Here is a 19,350-nt window from a genome sequence, read left to right on the forward strand (position 1 = left end):
AGGTTGGGCTGTATTTGTATCAGAATACACCTTTCAGTTCAACGACCATGAGTATGTCAATGCATGTTATGATGTGAAGGTGCTGGTGTTGGACTAGGGTAGACAAAGTTTAAAAAAATCAGGCAAAATACAAAACCAGGTTATAGTCCAACAGGTTTATTTGGAAGCATTAGCTTTCAGACCACTACTCCTTCATCAGGCTACCAAAAACTAGTGCTTCCAAATAAACCTTTTTGACTGTAAGCTGGTGTTGAGTAATTTTTAACTTAATGCATGTTAAGTGATTTTTCTTTAAGCCAGTGGAAAGGGAGACCAGAAGAACAATGCCTAAGGCCTGTGAGGCCAGGGAAGATTTAAATAGCAAAAGATTTCGTGATACAACAGCCATACAGAGTCTTAATGGATGTAGTGAAGAAACAAAGATTATGTTCAAATGAGGTGTGAAATTCCACAGAAAAAACAACTGAATGTATTGAAGGAGTAAGGAAAGACGTGAAAGGAAGGCCAGTCCAGCAAAACAAAAGTAAGGCTAAAAGAGGAAGGAAACAAACGCACAGAACAAGATGGAGGAGAATGATGTGATCTAAAGTTGTTGAATGATAATGAATCCAGAAATTGCAGAGTGTCAGATTGAAAGACAGGGTGTTGTCCTTGAACCTCCATTAAACTTCACTGGAATACTGGGAGGTCATAGATAGAAAAGTTGTCATAGGAACAAGGTGGAGAATTCAAATAAGTGATTGAAAGCCAGGATTATGTCTGCGAACAGAATGGGGATGTTCCACAAAGTAGTCACCATGTCAGTGATTTGGAGATGCCGGTGTTGGACTGGGATGTACAAAGTTAAAAATCACACAACACCAGGTTATAGTCCAACAGGTTTAATTGGAAGCACAGTAGCTTTCGGAGCGTCGCTCCTTCATCAGATGGTAGTCACCTCATGAAGGAGCGACGCCCTGAAAGCTAGTGTGCTTCCAATTAAATCTGTTGGACAATAACCTGGTGTTGTGTGATTTTTTTTAACCATGTCAGTATGTAGTCTCCCAAGTGTAGAGGAGTCCATGAGCACCAAATATAGTATACTAAATGAAAAGAAGTACAGAAGAACCTCTATTGTCTGAATATCAATTATCTGAATTTCGAATTATCCGAAGAAGACCTCAAGGTCCTGCAAAAAAGTTATATCAAAGAGGTAAGTGTATTTGGATTACCTGTACTGAAGAACATGTGCAAACTCTGGCAAAAACAAAAACATAAGCACCTCAAGCAACAGCGACTGGATTTTTTTTAGGTAAGTGCTGGTTACACATACCCGATTCCTGAAGAAGTGCTTATGCCTGAAACGTCGATTCTCCTGCTCCTCAGATGCTGCCTGGCCTGCTATGGTTTTCCAGCACCACATTTTTCAACTCTGGTACTCCAGCATCTGCAGTCCTCATTTTCTCCTTTTTTTTTAAGATGGGCAACTTAGAGAAATGGTAGTAAATTATTGTTTTAAGATTAAAGGCAAAATAGTTAAATACCACTTCTGAGAGAAGAACAATCATCCTGGAAAAACACCGGTTATATCCGGAGGCTGTGAAGGGTCATTTGTGGAATGTCTATGAGATGGCTTTCTGGAGCAGTTTGTAGTGAAGCCCATTAAGGAACAGGCAGCCTTGGATTTAGTATTGTGCAATGAGGCTTAAAGTTAATCAACCCTGAGGAGGCAGCGATCATAATATGATTGAATTTACTCTGCAATTTGAGAGGGAGAAGGTAGAATCAGAGGTAACAGTATTACAGCCAAATAAAGGCAACTACAGAGGACTGAAGGAGGAGCTGGGTACAATTGACTAGGAGAGGAGCCTAACAGGAAAGACTGTGGAACAGCAATAGCAGGAGTTTCTGGAGTAATTCAGGAGACACAGTATACAGATTCACCCTGAGAAAAAAGAAACATAGTACAGGGAGAATGAAGCAATCATGGCTGACTAGGGAAGTCAGATGTAGCATATAATGTCGCAAAGGGCAGTGGGAAACCAAAGAATTGGGAAGCTTACAAAGACCAACCGAGGGGAACAAAAGAAATAAGGAGGGAGAAGATTAAATATGAGGCTAAGCTAGTCAGTAATATAACAGAAGACTGTAAGAGTTTCTGTAGATATATACAAAGGGCAAAAGTAGATATTGGACTGCTGGAAAATGATGCTGGAGAGATAGTAGCAGGGAGCAAGGAAATGGCCGAGGAACTGAATAATTACTTCACATCAGTCTTCACGGTAGAAGATACGAGTAATATCCCAAACATTCAAGCGATTGAGAGGGCAGCGCTGAGTATGGTGGCTATCACCAAAGCGAAGCCACTAGGAAAACTGAATGGCTTGAAAGTGGATAAATCACCTGGACCAGATGGGCTACACCCCAAAGTTCTATGGGAGATAGCAGAGGAGATAGTGGAGGTGTTAGTGGTGATCTTTCAGAAATCACTAGAATTGGGAAGGATCCCAGAGGACTGGAAAATTGCTAATGTGACACCCCTGTTTGAAAAGGCAGTAAGACAAAAGATGGAAAATTACAGCCCAATTAGCCTAACCTTGGGTCATGGGTAAGATCCTGAAATCCATTGTGAACGATGAGATTCCTGAATACTTGGAAATGTATTGTAAAATAGGACAAAGTCAGCATGGTTTAATCAAGGGGTGGTCATGCCTGACAAATCTGCTAGAATTCTTTTGAGGAAGTAACGAGCAGGTTAGATTAAGGAGAGCCAATGGATGTTATCTACCTGGACTTCAAGAGGGCCTTTAACAAGGTGCTGCAGAGGAGGCTACTGTGTAAGATAAGGGCCCATGGTGTTAGAGGCCAGGTAGAAGCATGGATAGATGCTTGGCTGTCTGGCAGAAAGCAGAGCGGGGATAAAAAGGTTCCTTCTCAGGATGGCAGTTGGTGACAAGTGGTGTTCCACAAAGCTTCATGTTGGGATCATAACCTCTCACGTTATACATTCAAGATCTAGGTGAAGGAACTGGGGGTGTTCTTGCTAAGTTTGCAGATGATACAAAGAGAAGTAGAGAGACAGGTAGCATTGAGGAGACTGGGAGGCTGCAGGAGGATTTGGACCGGTTAGGAGAGTTGTCAAAGAAGTGGCAGATGGAGTACAATGGGGAAAAGTGAGTGAGGTCTTGCACTTTGGTAGGAAGAATAGAGGCATGGACAACTTTGTAAATGGGGAGAAAGTTCAGAAGAGACTAGGGTGAAGTGCAAAGAGACTAGGGTGTTCTAGTCCAGGATCCTGTCAAGATAAACCTGCAGGTTGAATCAGCAGTTAGGAAGGCAAATGCAATTATGGCATTTTATGTTGAGAGAACTTGAGTATAAAATCAGGGATGTACTTCTGAGGCACTATACAGCTCTGGTCAGACCACATTTGGAGTGTTTTGTGCAGTTTTGGGCTCCATATCTCAGGAAGGATGTATTGGCCCTGAAGTGTGTTCAGTGGAGGTTCACTAGAATGGTCCCAGAAATGAAAGGCTTAACATATGAGAAACGTTTGAGGACTGAGTCTATACTCGATGGAGTTTAGAAGGATGAGGGTGCATCTAATTGAAACATAAAGAATACTGAATGGCCTGGACTGAGTGAATGTTGGGAAGATACTTCCATTGGTAGGAGAGACTAGGACTCAAGGGCCTGGTGTTAGAGTAAAGAGAAGACCTTTTAGAAGGGAGATATGAAGGAACTTCTTCAGCCAGAGCATGGTGAATCTATGGAATTCATTGCTACAGAAGGCTGTGGAGGTCAGATCATTGAATATATTTAAGACTGAGATAGTTAGGTTCTTGATTGATCAAGGGTTATGGGGCGAAAGTGGGAGAATGGGGTTGAGAAACTTATCAGCCATGATTGAATGGCAGAGCAGACTCGATGGGCTGAATGGCCTAATTTCTACTCCTATGCCTTATGGAAACAAGGTTAATGTTTCAGGCAGGGAATTCCACACTGACTCACCAAATGACTCCTCACTTTTCAAAGTTTACCAGCCATCATCATGCACAAGTAAGGAGTGTGATGAAATACTCTCCACTTGACTTGGTAATTGCAACTCCATCAATAAAGAATCTTCAACCAGTTGGCACAAAACAGTCTACTTGGACAGCACCCCAGATTAAACCTACCTCCGTAAATCATGCTGTTAGTGTTCTAAACCATGAGGTCTAAAACTTTGAGCAATTTCCAGCTTGAAGCTTTCGGGAGTGACATTGATCACTAATACAAATATTGTCTCTTTTGAAATAATTAAGAATGTGGCAAATGTGTTCCAATTTCTGAACTAGCATAAGATACTGTACCAAAGCAGAATTATGACTAGAACTGTGATATAGTGCAATAGTTGCTTGATGCTTGGATTTTTAAAATCCTGATATCTTCCTTCTGATTCATATCAAAAGTGTTGCGTGTCTCCTTGAGACAACACTATATACATAGATGATGAAGATAGTGAAGACACTTAGAGCTCTATAAAACCCAATTAATTTATTAAGTATTTAAGGAATAACACGCTTTTAACTACTAGAGATATCTCAATCACTGTCTTTCACTGCCTTGGCTCTGTAACTAACCCGGGAGAAAGTGAGGACTGCAGATGCTGGAGATCAGAGCTGAAAATGTGTTGCTGGAAAAGCGCAGCAGGTCAGGCAGCATCCAGGGAACAGGAGAATCGATGTTTCGGGCATAAGCCCTTCTTCAGGAGGGCTTATGCCCGAAACGTCGATTCTCCTGTTCCCTGGATGCTGCCTGACCTGCTGCGCTTTTCCAGCAACACATTTTCAGCTCTGTAACTAACCCCAAATATTATTTCAAGAAAGTTTGTTGCTGGCCAGGCTGGAATTCTTTTTGATATCTTCACTACACCTGATGCATCATACCTCTTCGCAGTGGTGGATCTCCAGAGTCCTTCTAAAGTCAGGGTTTTCCAGGCTGTTTTTCATATAGTCCAGACCTGCCAAGTTGACATTCTAATTTCTTACTTTTGGAATTGCATGTGAAACTTATCCAGTTCAAAATAGTTATATCATACATAGCTAGCAATTGTCAAATTTCCTTAGTTTCTACAGATCCTTCTCCCTGTGTGGTCTCAACTGTAACTTAGCCCCTGATTGGTTCTCATGGCAGCTGGAATATCATTCCATTCATTCTTCCGAGCTGCAGCTTGAACTTGGGTATGGTAACCTATTTACCTTACAGAACCTGTTTCTACAATGCCTTCTGTCCAGTGTGCAGTTAACTCATTCTAGTCCACTATAAATCTCATTGATTCCCATATTTTGGCCTTTTCCAACAAAGCTTCTTTGCAGCTGCTGAGCGACCTGTAGGGATTTACGGAAACAAAGTATAAACCATACTGCTTTTTGTAAAACTTTGTTCATTCTTCATTTGTCAAAGCAAACTTTGAAAATACGTATATGTATCCTTTTGATTTTGGAGACCTATAAGTGAGTATTTTTTGGCCTTTTGAGTCTAATGATGCCATTTATGGCGTGATATCACAGAAAACAAAGCAACAAATAGAACCGAGACTATTTGCTTTTTAAACTCCTTTTCTCCTAGATATACACATTCCTGTACATCATTTAAAATACACCTTGACATGGTTTGTCTCTTTCATATAAGACCCTTCAAAGGAATACAGTTATGGTGTCTTTGCAAAAGGTGTATTTTTTTTAAAGGATTCACAGCTCTGAGGCATATTAATTTGCTAGAGATAAAATTTCATACCTCATTCGGATGGAACGTCTCAGAGATCTGCGGGCGAATTTGACTGAGTAGTAGCTCTGTAGTACCAGCACTGTCAATTGTAGCAATGGCCTGGATTGAGAGTACAATTAGTTGTCAGACACTTAAGTACTGGATTCCAAGAACAGGAGAAGGGACAGAAATCACAGGCCCCAGTACCACTCAATAGTTGGGCCCTTGATCCAAGTGCAACAGGCTTGCCCTTGACTGAACATAATGGACCTCTGAGAACCCTGGTGCACCCTCTGTCTGGACCCTGTCCATTGTTCTCGCAGATGGGATGGTAAGGCCCAAAGATTGCAGGGAGAAGAGGTTGAGGGTCTTGATGGAGAGAGTTAGGTGAGGTGTGGTACACCTGCAAGGGTAGACTTTGGAGTGGAGGGTGGCTGATGTGGATGTGGAGCCATTGAGGAAGTTGTCCTTTTATGCCATCCTCCCATCACCATCCCCTTTTCCAGCCCAACGAAATTGACATGCTGGTGTCCTTTCCAGGAAGAAATCTGCTGTCCTTGCCTAGTTTGGCCTACGTGTAACTCCAGATTCGCAGCAACGTGGTTGACTGTTACCTGCCGTATGAAGTAGGAGGAAGTGAGGACTGCAGATGCTGGAGATCGGAGCTTAAAAATGTGTTGCTGGAATGCTGCCTGACCTGCTGCGCTTTTCCTCCTTTGATGCTGCCTGACTTGCCGTATGAACTGGAGGGACTGACCTGGTGGTATCATCACTAGACTATTAATCCAGAGATCCAGGTAATGTTCCATGTTTGAATCCCGCCACGGTGGAGAGTACAAATTTGAATTCAATAAGAATCTGGAATTGAGAGTCTAATAATAACTATGAAACCATTGTCAGTTGTCACTTAAAAAAAAAAGTCTGGTTCTCTATGCCCTTTGGAGAAGGAAACTCTCATCCATACCTGATCTGGCCTGCATGTGACTCCAGACTCTCAGCAATGTGGTTGATTCCTAACTGCCTTCTGGGCAGTTGGGGATAGGATGCTCTCATTCAGTGAATGAATTTAAATAATGTGACCAAGTAGGCTGCTCATTTCATGGCAAGCTCACACATCATGAAAGAATAAAACAAAAGTTTGAATGTTGAGTAAGGAAAACTGAGCTAAGCTTTGATACCTCCATTTGGGATTAGAGATTAGATGCATGGTCATTTACTGAAGTAACAACAATACTCTTCAAACCCAAACACAAAAAAAAGTCATAAAATCATGCAGCAGGCTACTGAGCCCACTCTGTGTCAGCTCCTGTAAGAGCTAAGTAAGCAAGCTAAGAGCTTTGCCAGTCCTGGTCTTCCAGAAACTTGAAGAAACCAGAACAAGATTGATTCACTTCGTTTTAAGAATGGATTTTTATAATACTTAATGAGATTTACAGAGTTTAAAACTTTAACTAAAATCAGCAGTTTAGTTCCCTGTAAATACAGATATATCGTAATCCAGTAATTGAAAATATTAGATGCCATGCTGTTCTGTATTTAGGACTACTTTTTAATACTAAAATCTGCCAGTGGTATTTGTGTCAATTTGTTCTTGGGTTTCAACCAGTTCAATAATGGAGGAAAGAATGCTAGACTAAACTGAGAAACGTAGGAACCGTTATAGAACTCTGTATACGCTATAGAAGTTAAATGGAGTTTAAAATTTGTTTCTAGATGGTAACTGAAGAAGGTGTTAGGAGTTGAAGAGGAGTATACCAGGGTGTCCTGAAGAAAGACCCCGGAGAAACCTCAGAAAGGAGGGGGAGAGGAATATGTATTTGGTGGTAGCATTGTGCTGGAGGTGAACGAAATGAGTTGTATGATCCTTTGGATGTGAGGCTGGTGGGAAGAAAGTTAGGATCATTGCGTCCCTATCATTGTTGGGTGAGGACAGAAATGTGGGAAATGGGTTGGATACAGCTAAAGGCTCTGTTAATTGTGAGTAGAGAGTCCTCAGTTGAGGAAAAGGGTGGACATTCCTGAGGAGCCCCTGTAGAAGGTGACATCATCTGAAAAGATGTGAGGGAGATGATGAAACTGGGAGAATGGAATGGAGTCCTTACAGGAAGTATGGTGTTTGTTTATGACGTTGTGGTTTGAGTGCCAGGCCTCTAGGAATTCTCTGGCATGTCTTTGTTTAGCCTGTCCCAGGATAGATGTGTTGACCCAGTCGAAATGGTGGTTTTTTTTCCTCCGTGTGTAGGGCTACGAGGGAGAGAGGGTCGTGTCTTTTTGTGGCTAGCTGGTGTTCGTGTATCCTGGTAGCTAACTTTCTTCCTGTTTGCCCTATATCCCATGGACAAAACCAACGTCTTCTACAAAATTCCATGCAAGGACTGCCAGAAACACTACGTAGGACAAACAGGAAGAAAGTTAGTCACCAGGATACACGAACATCAGCTAGCCACAAAAAGACATGACCCTCTCTCCCTCTCTCTCCCTCGTAGCCCTACACACTGAGGAATAAAACCACCATTTCGACTGGGACAAAACATCTATCCTGGGACAGGCTAAGCAAAGACATGCCAGAGAATTCCTAGAGGCCTGGCACTCCAACCACAATGCCATAAACAAACACAGATCTAGATACCATCTATCAACCTCTCAGAAAACGAACAGGAAATGACATCACCACAAACCCCAGGAACCCCATCCAGGACAAACATATAAATAGAAAGCAGGAGACAACAGCTTTGCTTCACTTGGAGGTCGCCACTGATGATGTTACCTCGCCAGGTAATGAAACGTCTGGATATCAAATCTACACTCAGCGAGCAAACCTACACCCTAAACCTCAACCTGAGCTACAAACCTTCACAAACCTGGCTATAACTACTTTGGGACCTCTTTGGTGTGTTATATTATTTTGTTTTGTTAAGAGCCTTTGAACATAATGTATTTGAGATTTTTTTTAAGCCATGCAGTATTGTTTCATTTATGCCACATTAGTTTGCTTGCTTTGAGTGCTATTAAAATATTCTGTGAGGTGTAATTTGCATTTCAGTCTTGAAATCCCATTACTCAGTCATATTTTGTACCCCGTTTTTAATTGCTCAATTTTTATGACTGGCTTTTAAATATAATTCTGTGCTCATTTCACCCTTTGGGTTTTTGGAATAATTGGTAGCAGTATAAAATTGTATAATAAAATGTATACTGCACACAAGTCACTTATTTCCTACATCCTTATAATGACAGAATGAATTATGTTTTATTTATTTTTAGAAACCCAAACCTTCTCCACTGCTTCAGTATATGACCTGTTTTGTCGATCCTCAGTATGTTTTAGGCATCAAGCTGACAGAATGCAGCATATTTACATCTCATTTGTTTTTGTCTATTGTTAGCTTCCAACATTAACGTTCTTAAATAAAATCATGCAATGTTGGCATCATTGACAAGACCACCACCAATTGCCTTGGGGAAGTTGGGGTGTGTACTATAGTTACACTATATTGTTAGGAGCTCCAGGATTTTGATTCAGTAACAGTGAAGGAACAATAGTATTGTTCCATGTCTGGATGTTGCATGACTAGGAGGGGAATTTGCAGGGGGTGGTGTTCTCATGTGTCTGTTGTCATGTTTATTTTGGTTGTAGAGGTCGTGACTGTGGAATGTGCTGCAAAGGAGACTTGCAGAGATTGTCCTGTGTATATTGGTGACTGCGTACATCAGTCAGCCACTCTGGGTAGGTGGTGGAGGAAGTAAATGTTGAAGGTGTAATGGAGTGCCAATCAGGTGGCTGCTTTGTCCTGTTGTGTTGAGCTTTTGGAATGTTGTTGGAGTTGCACTCTGAGGCATGGAGTGTACTGTATTCCATCTGCACCTGACTTGTGCCTTTTGTAGATTTGGATAGGAATTTGGGAGTTTGCAGAATTGATGTATATTTGTGGATCACAAGAAGTTACTTCTTAATGTTACTACTACCTGATACAATTGCTTGTGATTCTTTTTTTTTCTTAAATTTATACGCACTATCTTCCATATTTAAACTTGGTATGAAAGCACCATAACTTTGTCTTCCCTTAGGTGAGCCATACATGGAAGTAATGTGCTTTGTAAGTTGCCTTGGTTGCTGTAGATTATTGTTATACTGTAGTTGACAACATGCCCAGAGCGCTTGACCTGTAAGGACCTGCATTGATGCTGGAACTGCCTTTTCATTTATTTGCGACAAGAGGGGTGATTGCAGATTTGATGGAGGTTTGGCTTGTGATGGTTAGACTACCCAGATATTCTCTGTGTTGCATATTCTTTATAACAACAATGTGCATTTATAATATGCCTTTAATGTAGTAAATGTTCTAATATCCTTCAGAGGAGCATTACCAAAGAAAACTTGGCACTGAGCTATCTGAAGAGACAGCAGGAAAGGTGACCAGAAGCTTGTCAAAACATTATATTTTAAATAAATCCCAAAGTACAGCAGAAAGTGGAGTATTTGTTTAGACAGAATACTGCATTAAGCAGTTGGAAAGATGGATGGAACATTACTTTGTATTTTACTCAAGAAAGAACACTGCTTTCCCCTCTCTTTTATCTCCCCAGCCCCCCTCCACTACTGTATGTGATCAGACAAACTCAAGAAATTCTTAAAACGTGCTTGTTTTTTCAGAAATTTGGAATGAAAAGAGGAAGTACTGGAAAAGTCAACTAAGGTACTATAGTGAGGTTAAGCTTGCCTGTTCCCTTTCCTGTCTCTTCCCACTTCTCATACCAGGGGCTGAGCACAGAACTGAGGCTGACATGGCAGATAATGTGATGATAGCCCATGTGCTTGTTTGGGTGAATGTAAAAGAAACTGTGATACTATTTTGTAGAAGAGCAGGAACTTTAACCCTGGTGTTCTAGTCAACCTTTATCCCTTAATCAATGTCAGAAAAATAGATTAATTGATCAATATCATCACACTGTTACCAGTAGGGAGTATTAGCTGCTGCTTTACCAGTGTTACAGCAGTGACAAAACTTTTGAAAGAATTTCTTAGCAGTAAAATGCAATAAGTTGAAGTTTTTCTTTCTACGCAAATGTTAGACTTTCCTGTTTTCCGCTTGAACGTTTCAGATCTGATTGGAAATATAAATATTCAGAATCTCTAGAAATGCAACTTCGAGCAATTTTCTGAATGAGGTCCAAGGAAGTTGACCTAATACATGTGCTTCCATGTGAGCCTGAAGCATTTAAGTGCACAAATTCCCACTGAACTGCTTACCACCCAACTTGCTATCCTGCTCCCACATGTTAAACTGATATTATTGACTATTCTATCTTTTCAGGTGCTTTGCTGTTTGCCTTTAAATCTACCAACATAGTTCTGCTCCACTAAGAAAACACTATGTAATCCCACTGTCCTTTTTAACTCACTATCCCGTCTCCAATCTCCCTTTCCTATCCAGGGTTCTTGAATGTGATGTTGCCTGCTGAATCATACCCATCTTTCCCAAAACTGTGTTTGAATCTCTCCACTCAAGTTTGTGTTGCTACCGTGGTATGACACAGCTCTTATCAAAGTCACAAATTATGTCCTATGTGACTATGACAAAGAGTAAAACTGTCCTTTCACAATCTTCTTGATCTGTTTGCAGTCTCTGACATGGTTGCCCACATTACTCTTTTGAGCCTCTTCAGTCACCAGATGGATGGTCCACTCATTTGGTTTCCATCTCATTTAAATTGTAGCCTGTGCATCAATTGCAATGACTTCTTTTTTCCACTCTTGCACAATTACCTCAGGTGTCCTCCAAGGATTTTGGCACCCTCTTATTTTTCATCTATGTGCTGCCCTGGCAGCATTACCTGACAACACAGCATTTTCATGTGTTTCATGTGAATGCTCATAGCACCCAGCTCTACCTCTCAATTCCCTCACTCAGCACCTCCATTGTTGCTAAATTGTCAGAATGTTATCCACTGGAGCATAAATTTCCTTCAATTAAATATTGGCAAGCCAACATTTTCCTTTCCCTTCCCAGCTACTGACTCCATTTATCTCCCTGACAACTGAGACTAACTCAATCTGTTCACAACCTTGATATCAAATTTAACCACGAGATGTGCTTCCAACAATATATTTACAGCGTCGAGACAGCTGCTTATTGTTATGAACAAACTTGGAGTGAGCTAGGTTTCTCTAAATCCAAATAATCAAGATTCATAACAGGAGGTTTTTCAGAAACCAGGGAGGTAAACTGGGAGATTCTTCCCTTTTGGCAAGGTGGTCACCGACTACTGCAAGCAATATCCAAAGCCTGAACTGTAACCTGACAGCCGTAAACACAGGCAGAACTCATTAGTAAATAAGCAGTTATCACAATACATGCCATGACTTATGGGATAGTGTGCTGGAAATCATTTGAGTATGGCTTTATGATTGGGAAGTCATGCCTGACAAATTTACTAGAATTCATTTGAGGCGATAACAAACAGGATGTATAAAGGCGAAATAGTGGATGTAATATATTTTGATTTTCAGGAGGCAATTGATAATGTACAACAGGTTAGGCTACTTAATAAGATAAGATCCCCTTATATTGGAGGTAGTATATTAGCATGGATTCGTTGCTATGCTGAGCTCTGCAATAATGGTACCATATTGTCTGGCCTCCATGTTCTCAAAAGTAACATTTTTTCATATGCATCCCTTAGCTTCACTTTTGTTTCAAAGCTGCAAACATCTTCTTACGTATTCTTCCCTTTTTAAAAGCAGAGTCCTTTTTTTCACATTTTCAGTCCATAGTCCAAAAAAAAGTGGTCTCTTAGTGTGGCTACCAAAATCTGTTCTACTGTCATTTCACTTCAGAAAAACATTGGTGATTTTTCAAACATAAGTCTACAAAAAATAAAAGCATGCAGCCATCATTACACTGTTTTTAACTTTTTTGAAATTGTGCATCCTCATCCCTGTCTGAGCTCACTTGATGTTAAAATTCTCATTCATACCTGTTTTAATCTCTAGATGTAACTAATCAAATTTACTTTAGTCTAACCTCTATTCCAACATTGGAAGGAAAAAGAATAGGGGTGAAAAATAAACACTGCCAACATCAACTCTTACAAATTCTATTTATGTACAAACTATATTTATGTATAAAACTTGTGAGACCTTTAATCTAATATATTCCAAGGCTCTTCAGAGTTCCATTTATGATTTACTTGCCAATTCAAATAGCCAGGTGTTTATGATCTCTCAAGTTCATCAGTGTTATCTCTTCCTGCAGCTCATAGTGCTATCGTATTTCTTAATGCGAAACTTGATATTTATGTTTTTGTCCTTATAATAAGTGCACTGAACATACTGTTGATGCAGTGCTGCAGTATTTGGGTTTATTTTTTTCCCCACAGTCTTGGAAAGGTGGCTGCCTTTCTCTGCTTTTGGCTATTGAAATAACTCCTTACATTCTTGCAATCTCCTTACTCAATCCAGCAGAAATATTAAACCCCCTCAATGGCACAAAAACTCTTTTATGTGAGAGATCATTGGCTCTGAATATTTATTGTTTCACTGTATACAGTATTAAAATATTTTGTTTTCAATAATGTAGCTTGTTGCTCAGTTTTTCACCTTGATCCTAAGATTGTCATACTAACTACTGTAAGTAATCTAATCTAATTTATGTCTGTGATTTCTTCCCTACACTACTTGTATGTGTGCACAGGCTTCCATTGATTGATTGATTGTCTTTCATTTGTTTGCGTCACTGACTGAAGGTGACCCCAGATATTTTCTAATCAATCTGTTTTTAGATGTTCTTGCACACCTTTGGACTAGATAGGACTTGAACCTGGGCCACCTGGCTCAGAGGTAAGGACATTGCCACAAGAACTCTCGGTGACCCCACCTATTTTTCTCATCACCACATGTTCAGAGCAGGTGGGACTTGAACTAGGGTCTCTTGATCAAGAGATAGGGTCACTACCATTGGATCACAAGAGGGCCCAAATAAGTGTCAAAGTATGCAGGAGGTATTAATTGCTTCAGGTTTGTCTGTAGCCTAAAATTGAAGGTGATTGAAGTTTTAAAATGATGACATTGTACTGCAAGCTTGCTTTTTCTAAGCACTATCTTCAGTTTCTTCGGTGGACCATGCTATCTTGGGTGCATGTTTTGGTCATTTCAGATGAATGTGAAGTATCCCAGGACATATTTTAAAGAGCAATATGGAGTTCATCTGATATCCTGGACATTATAAATCCAGCTCTAATGGGAGAACAAAAACCGATTATATCTGGGTGTATATATGCACAAATATTTGAAGGGTTTAGTGAGGTTGAAATGGTGATGATAAATTGTGGTACAAAAATAAGGAAGTTATAATTAACCTTTACAAAACACTCAGCTTGACCATGTGTTAAATTCTGAGGACCGCATTTTAGGAAATAAGAAAGTTTTGGAGAGGGTGCAGAAAAGATTTTCAAATATGGCTGCAGGGATGGGCGACTTCAGTTACTGGATGAACTGGGTTGTTCTCCCTAGAGAAGATGAAAGGAGATTTGATAGAGTTCTTCAAAGTCAGCAGTTTGCACAAAGCTGTTGGGGAGAAACTATTTCTGTTGGAAAACCAAAGTTTTAAAGATTTATTTTGATTGCTAAAGGAATCAGCGATAACATCAGAATCATTTTATATATTAAACGGTTGAAATCTGGAACACACTGCCAGAAAGGATAGCAAAGGCATATTCATTTATAACTTTTAAAAGGGAATTGGACGTCCATTTGAAGGGAAAAGTAATTGCAGGATTGGGAAGAAAGATGAGGGATTGGAATTAGCCTAAATTGTTTTTGGAAGAGTTGAAATAGATTTGACTGACTGAACGAATGGCCTCTTTCCATACTGGAATCATAAAATAGTTACATTTTCTGTAATACACCCTCAACCCACATTACCAATATAAATTAACTGAATAAAAACTGATGCTGGAAATCTGAAACAGAAACAGAAATTGGTGGAAAAGCTCAGTAAGTCTGACAGCATCTTTGGTGAGAAATCCAGTTTCTGAGTAAGGGTCACTGGTTCTGAAACATTAACTGATTTCTCCCCACAGATGCTGCTCGACTCCGAGCTGTTCCAGCTATAACTGATTAAATATCATTACACACAAACTAAAAATAAAATATGTGTAAATCGGGTGCTAAGTTTATTGTCATTTAATGAGTTATCTTTTGACGTTCTAGTAAGAATTACTCTGGAACATTGATAGATGCAATGAGGCATTAGGTAAATACAAGACCATGCTTTCTTTCTTTCCCCTGATTGTCAGAAAACTTGAAAGAAATTATAAATGCAATGCAGGGTAGCTACACCAAGTGTTTTCAAACAGATCCATTTAAAGATTTTGCAGAGAGGTTATAGAATCAGCACTCCAATGAAATTCTATTCTAAAACCCATGATCTGTAGTACTGAAAAGAGTCAGTCCTGAAGAAGTTCTACATGTTTTGCAATATTAACTGTTTGTCTCCTCAGAATATGCTAATCCTGCTGCACATTTTTAGCACTTGCTGTTTTTGTTACAGCTTTCCAGCATCCGCATTATTTAGTTTTTAGTCTAATCTAATGGTTCAATGCATCACATGCAGTTATGGAATTGAGTGTTGAGAAGCAGCTGGATTTTTATGCAAGGAGCATCTACTTAAATAAAGACTGTTCTGACTAAAACAAATTTGAGTAGAATGCCAGATTAGGCAGAATTTTCAGTAAAATCCATGAAGTAATGGGGAGTGGCATTAAGTGAATTGGACCTTCAGAAAGCCGACATAGATATGATGGGCCAAATGACTTCCATTTGTGCTGTGACCACTTGGTGATTCTGTAATTCTTAGGGGTACCAAGGCAAAAGTCATGAAAGTGATACATTTATGGGGTATTATCTTTTTATTAGTATCCAAATATTTGGGTGACACTAATATTGGTACTTGAGGAAAAATTATTTTGAAAACAGAAGAGCCAATTTGGATGATTATCTGTTGCCTGCTGCCTGCCTATCCTTCAGAGCTTAGGAGTCTGGAAAATGATTGTGTGTGTGTGTTGTGTGTGTGTTGTGTGTGTGTTGTGTGTGTGTTGTGTGTGTGTGTGTGTTTCATGTTTTGTAGGTGCACACTTAAGCCATGAGCTAAGTGCATTCCTAAGGCATGTTAACAATAAATTAAACTCATTATTACCATTTTTAGCCAAGTGATATCCTTACCTTCATTTCCTTTTGGTATTTAATGTGTTGCATGTAACAATAATCTATTTTAATTCTGTAGTAAAGAATGAAGGAACTTGCATTAAATGCATTTCAATGTAAATACAGGTAATCCTCGCATAATATGATAGTTGCGTTCCCATACGACATGGTGATATAGAAAATTGTGCGATGGATGTAATGGAGCCTATGGGGTAAAACACGGTTAGGGACTCTAGTTTAGTGAAGCTAACAATTTCTGTTCAGTTATAAAGTTGTTACAAGTGAAATTTCCCAATAAATTGTTGTATTCCTGACTCCTTGTGGAGGGGAGTTTATCCAGAAACTGGCTCTCTGCCATTAAACTTTGTGAAACTCCTGGAAGTTTTTTTTGGTGGAAGTAAAATTTTTTTTTTGAGGCGGTTGCCTGAAGGGCTCGGATGCTCTGAATGGCTGAAGGTTTTGATTGGACCTGGATTTCAGAGAGAATGAGGGGCTGAGACTCTCCGATCCTCCTCAGATCCCCACCCCCCCTCTTCAAATGGAGACTGGGTGGATTTGGACCAGGCATAACTTGGGATGGAGGGGGTGGGGAGCGATGAAGGTCGCCAGTGGTCCATCTTTACTTTTACAACTCCCCCTCGACAAACTTTTACCCTCTCTTGTAACGTTGCCATGTGTTGAAGCTTCAGATAGCCAGGAACTTAGCCTCTGTTTTAGAAAAGGTCCTGCTTACTTTCCAATACTCGCTAGAAATAGCTGTACTTGTATCGTCCTTTGCTGTGTGTGTGTCCCTCTCGCGCTCTCTCTCGTGCTTTCTATCGCGCTTTGTCTGTGTCTCTGTCTGTGTCTCTCTCTTGCTCTCTCTCTCTGTCTCTTGCTCTCTGTCTGTCTCTAACTCACTCTCTCTCTGTCACACTCTCTCTTTTTCTTCCCCCCCTCCCTCTGTGAGTGCGTGTCTGTCTGTGTACCTTGCTTTCACTCTCTCTCTGTCATGCTCTCTCTCTTTCTTCACCCCCTCCCCTGTGTATGCTTGTGTCTGTCTATCTCCCTCTCTCTCGTGCTGTCTCTCGCTCTCTCCGTGTCTCTCGCACGCGCTCTCCCTGTGTGTCTGTCTCTCGCGTGCGCTCTCTGTCTTGCGTGCGCTCTCTGTCTGTGCCTCGTGTGCGCTCTCTCTCCCTCAGTCTCGCACGTGCGCTCTCTCTCCGTGTGTCTCACGCATGCGCGCTCTCTCCCTGTGTCTCGCACGCGCTCTCCCTGTGTGTCTGTCTCTCTCTCGTGCGCTCCCTGTGTCTCGCGCGCGCTCTCTCCCTCTTTGTCTCGCATGCGTGCGCGCTCTCCCTCTCTCGCGCGCGCTCTCTGTTGCGCGTGCTCTCTCTGTATTGCGCACGCATGATCTCTTCCTGTCTCGCACGCTCACGGAGAGAGCGCGCTCTCGACAGAGAGGGAGAGAGCACGCCCTCGACAGAGAGGGAGAGCGTGCGGGTGACAGAGTGGGAGAAAGCGCGTGAGACAGAGAGCGAGAGTGCGAGAGAGACAGAGAGAGCGTGAACGAGACAGAGCGCGCTCTCTCTCTGTCTCGCGCGTGCGCTCTCTATCTCGTGCACGCGCTCTCTCTCTGTTGCGCGTGCTCTCTCCCTCAGTCTCGCACGATCACAGAGACAGTGCGTGCGAGAGAGAGAGAGAGAGAGTGCGTGCGAGAGAGAGAGTGCGTGCGAGAGAGAGAGAGAGAGAGAGAGTGCGACAGAGAAAGCGCGCCCGTGAGAGAGACAGAGAGAGCGCTCTCTCTGTGTATCTCGCGTGTGTGTGCTCTCTCTCTCTCTCTCTCGTGCGCGGGCATTCTCTCTCTCTCTGTCTCGCGCGTGCTATCTCTCTCTCTCTCTCTCTCTCTCCGTCTTGCGCGCACACTATCTCTCTGTCTCGCTTTTGTGCCCTCTCTGTCTCTCTCACGCGCATGCACGCGCTGTCTCCCTCTGTCACGCGCGCGCTATTCCTGAATCTCGTGCGCGTGCTCTCTCTCTGTCTTGCGCCCGCTCGCTCGCGCTCTCTCTCTCTCTCTCTCTTTCTCTGTCTCATGTGCACTGTCTCAGTGAGCATGCGAGAAAGGGAGAGATCATGCATGCGCGAGACAGAGAGCGCGTGAGCACGAGATAGAGAGAGCGCGCGCGAGACAGAGAGAGTGCTCTCTGTCTCGCGCGCGCGCTCTCTGTCTTTCTCGCGTGCCTGCTCTCTCGGTCTTGCCCGCACTCTCCTCTCTCTGTCTCACGCACATGTGCTCTCTCTCTCTCTCTCTGTCTCACACGCACGCTCGCTTTCTCTCTCTGTCTTGCACGCGCTCGCTCTCTCTCTGTCTCGTACGCGCTCTTTCTATCTCGCGCGCGCACGTTCTCTCCCTCGTCTCGCACGCTAACAGAGACAGTGCGTGCGAGACAGAGAGAGGGAGAGCGCACGCCCTCGACAGAGAGGGAGAGCACGCGGGTGACAGAGAGAGAGAGTGCGCGCACGTGACAGAGAGTGCGCGACACAAGAGAGAGAGCAAGCGATCGAGACAGAGAGAGCGCATGCGAGAGAGACAGAGAGAGAGAGATAGCATGCGCGAGACACACATACTGAGTGCGCACGAGACAGAGAGAGAGAGCGCACACGAGAGAGACAGACAGACCGAATGCGCGCAAGACAGAGAGAGCGCTCTCTCTCTGTCCTGTGCGCGCGCTCTCTCTCTGTCCTGCGCGCGCGCTCTCTCTCTCTGTCCTGCGCGCGCTCTCTCTCTGTCCTGCGCGTGCTCTCTCTCTCTGTCCTGCGCGCGCTCTCCTCGCGCGCGCTCTCTCTCTGTGTCTCTCGCGCGCGCTCTCTCTCTGTGTCTCTCGCGCGCGCTCTCTCTCTGTGTCTCTCGCGCGCGCTCTCTCTCTGTGTCTCTCGCGCGCGCTCTCTCTCTGTGTCTCTCGCGCGCGCTCTCTCTCTGTGTCTCTCGCGCGCGCTCTCTCTCTGTGTCTCTCGCGCGCGCTCTCTCTCTGTGTCTCTCGCGCGCGCTCTCTCTCTGTGTCTCTCGCGCGCGCTCTCTCTCTGTGTCTCTCGCGCGCGCTCTCTCTCTGTGTCTCTCGCGTGTGCTCTCTCTCTCTGTGTCTCTCGCGTGTGCTCTCTCTCTCTGTTTTGCGCGTGCTCTCTCTCTCTCTGTTTTGCGCGTGCTCTCTCTCTCTCTGTTTTGCGCGTGCACTCTCTCTCTCTGTTTTGCGCGTGCACTCTCTCTCCGTCTCGCGCGCACGTGCTCTCTCTCTGTGTCTCTCGCGCGCGCTCTCTCTCTGTGTCTCTCGCGCGTGCTCTCTCTGTGTCTCTCGCGCGTGCTCTCTCTCCCTCTGTTTTGCGCGTGCTCTCTCTCTCCGTCTCGCGCGCACGTGCTCTCTCTCTCCGTCTCGCACGCACGT

At 42.8% G+C, this 19,350-nt stretch overlaps 1 protein-coding gene across 2 annotated transcripts in view; it reads left to right on the top strand.

The window, feature by feature from the left end:
• The window catches only part of cap2 (cyclase associated actin cytoskeleton regulatory protein 2), a 236,921-nt gene that overhangs the window by 11,102 nt on the left and 206,469 nt on the right, over nt 1-19,350 (top strand). Inside the window, exon 1 of one of the 2 annotated variants that reach the window (XM_043719123.1) lies at nt 6,387-6,524. The exons of the other annotated variant lie outside the window; for it this stretch is intronic. The gene's annotated coding sequence lies outside the window, so the exon portion shown is untranslated. Of the gene's footprint in view, nt 1-6,386; nt 6,525-19,350 lie in introns of those variants that run through there. 2 annotated transcript variants of the gene reach the window in all.

The sequence above is a fragment of the Chiloscyllium plagiosum genome, chromosome 29 (assembly GCF_004010195.1).
Source record: "Chiloscyllium plagiosum isolate BGI_BamShark_2017 chromosome 29, ASM401019v2, whole genome shotgun sequence".
NCBI lineage: Eukaryota > Metazoa > Chordata > Chondrichthyes > Orectolobiformes > Hemiscylliidae > Chiloscyllium > Chiloscyllium plagiosum.